This window comes from Triticum dicoccoides, chromosome 2B (assembly GCF_002162155.2).
Source record: "Triticum dicoccoides isolate Atlit2015 ecotype Zavitan chromosome 2B, WEW_v2.0, whole genome shotgun sequence".
Lineage (NCBI taxonomy): Eukaryota > Viridiplantae > Streptophyta > Magnoliopsida > Poales > Poaceae > Triticum > Triticum dicoccoides.
In genome coordinates this window covers 712,015,537-712,018,344 of record NC_041383.1, presented here as the reverse complement: position 1 = coordinate 712,018,344, position 2,808 = coordinate 712,015,537, and positions in this window count along the sequence as shown.

The window sequence follows — 2,808 nt, the reverse complement described above, 5'->3', positions numbered from 1 at the left end:
GCTCGCCTTCCTCCCGCCATTCTCTTCCTTTCTTCCGCCAAACCCCCTCCCGCTCGCCGCGAAGAAGCACGCCATGCCGCCGAAGAAGTACGTCATGCCGCGCGCGGCGGCAATCGCGGCTGGCGCTGTGGCCCAGCCGAAGCAGAGGAAGCCGAGGGCGCCGCCATCGAACCCACCGGGCCTGTCGAACGCCGAGTGGAGGGTGGAAGTTCAGCGGCGCGAAGCAGTCACCATCGACAGGCGGAACAAGGCCATAGCCAAGAAGGCCCGCGACAACGCGGCGCGCGCGGCGGCGTCTTCCTCATCGGCCGACCAGGCGGGGATGAATTCACCCGTCGTCAGCCACGCCCAGTACGCGCCCTGGGGACAGCAAGGCGCCGGATCTCCATGGGGTTCATCGTCGCCCGGCTACGCCGACGGCGACGCGCACGGTGGGTTCAACCCAAACGTGACCTTCCCTCATGGTCACCCCGCTACGCGCACGCCCTCGCCCACCTTCGTCGGCGTGCAGTACCCTCCATACAACTACTCACCGCCCGCCGCCTACGCGTCCACACCGACGCCCCATCTCTACCGTGGACCGCTACCCTTCTCGCACCTCGGCGACGCCGACGACACGGGAGCCGACATGGAAGACATCATCGCGACAGGATCGACCGCGGCCGCCGCGTCTCCCGGGTTCGCCACCCAGGACGAGGTAGTGGACCTCAGCGGCGACATGGAGGCCGAGCTCGGCTACGTCTACGGCGACGACGCGCAGGGACCCGAGGAGGAGGAGGAGGAGGAGGAGGAGGAGGAGGAGCCGGCTCCTGTTCCGACGAAGGGGCGCCAGAAGAAGAAGAAGCGGGCGGCTAGGTCAGGCGAACCGCGCATCAAGTGGGCGTCCAAGGAGGAGGAATGCCTCGCCGAAGCATGGAAAGTCGTCTGCCTCGACCCGACCACCGGCGCGAACCAGAGCTTGGAGACGTACTGGGACCGCATCAAGGCCGAGTTCGACGAGCGGAAGCTCGTCGACCGCTACTTCAAAGGCGTCTACATGCAGCGCGGCTCCAAGGCGATAGCGAACCATTGGGGGCGTATCCAGTTGGCGTGCAACAAGTGGCATGGAATCGTCGAGGAGGTCGCGGCTCGCCCGAAGAGCGGCGCCAGCGTTGAGGATCAGGTACGCACGCCGTTCGCCCGCATATCTTCGTCCCCTACGCCCGCCGCCCGCCAACTGTTCGTCCCTCCGCGCAGCTGCTGCGTATGTTCGCCATGTATCGGGGCGACAACCAAGATGCCGACTTCAAGCACCTCCACGTCTACAAGCGCATCGACAAGTGCGAGAAGTGGACGAAAGTCCGACGTGCCCTCGACAAGGCTAAGGAGACATACAAGCCGGACGTGACGACTCCGGGCGCGTCAGAGGGGCGGTCGGACGGTCACAAATTGGCAAAGAAGGGGAAAAGCGCCGACGCGGCAACCGCGCGAGTGCAGGAGTCCATCGAGCACTGCCTCGCCGACGCCCAGGCCCGGGCCGTCCTACGCGAAGAGAAGACCGAGGCGCGGTGGTCGTCGCTAATGAAGAACAACGCCATCAAGCTCGACCTGCTCCGGACGAACGTCGCCGCGAAGAAGAGGAACACCGACATGGCTTTTCTGATGAGCGGGGCGGACATGCTCCAGAGCAACGACGAGAAGCTCAAGGCGTGGTACCTGGTGCAGCGCGGCCTCATCCTGAACGAGCTGCCGACGGCAACGCCGACGACGCCGACGACGCCCACGACCACACGGACGCCAAGCCCGAATGACGCCTCTACATCGCCGCCCAGCAGTGCCGAAGCCGCGCCGACGCAGCACAGCACCGAAGCAGCTCCGACACCGATGAGCCCGCGCACGCCGACTCCGCCAACGCCTGGAGCCGACCCCGCCGAGTGAATCGTTGCGCACGCGAACTTGCGGCGGCGGCCCTCTGTTTTTTGTAACGCCAGACTACGTCCGATCGCCGGATTTGCGGCGTCTTTTGAGAGCGGGAACAACTAAGTTTAAATTTTCCGCATCCTGGGGCCGGCGCGTGGAGGCATGACTGGGAGCTAGGTCGCCCCCAGAGGCCGAAGTAGCGCCGGCACGCCCCCAGGCCGCTCTATTTAGGCGGCCTGGGGGGCCGAACGGCTGGAGATGCCCTTAAGGCAGCAGCCGGCACACACCAAAAGCTCGAAGACCTTTTAAAAATTCTGAGTTATACACAACATAGATTTACCATGTCACACAAATTCAAAAACAAATTAAACCCACAACAAAAGTTCAGTTGCACTGGTACACCAGGGTTGAAAACCTCTCTAAAGCCCCTGCAAAAAAAACTCTCTAAAGTCCTCGAAAGGTTCTGAAACAAATCGGGCATAACAACCGAAAGCACCGCAAACATGTAAAAGTGGAGGAAGTGTAACATTTGTGTGGCAGCTATAGCGACGGTACGAAAATTTGCACCCAAGCTTCAAGATTGGACTTGAAGATCGAGCATGAGCAACGCCAACGCTAGAGGAGGATATCCACAACAATGTTGCGACCGGCATAGCTCTTGAATGGGCGCTCATCGCTGAAGACCCTCCTGTTCCTCTTTTTTTTCAGATTTCCCGAAAGAAAGCGATGATCACTATCGACTTGAGCTTCTCTACATAAGACACAGGCAGCACAATTGTACAACCTGGCATCACCCACAACCCGGCATCGATGTAGTAGACATGGGCAGCACAATTGTACAACCCGGCATCAGGATTAGCCCACAGCCTAGCATCAGTGTAGTATACATAGGCAACACAATTGCACGAG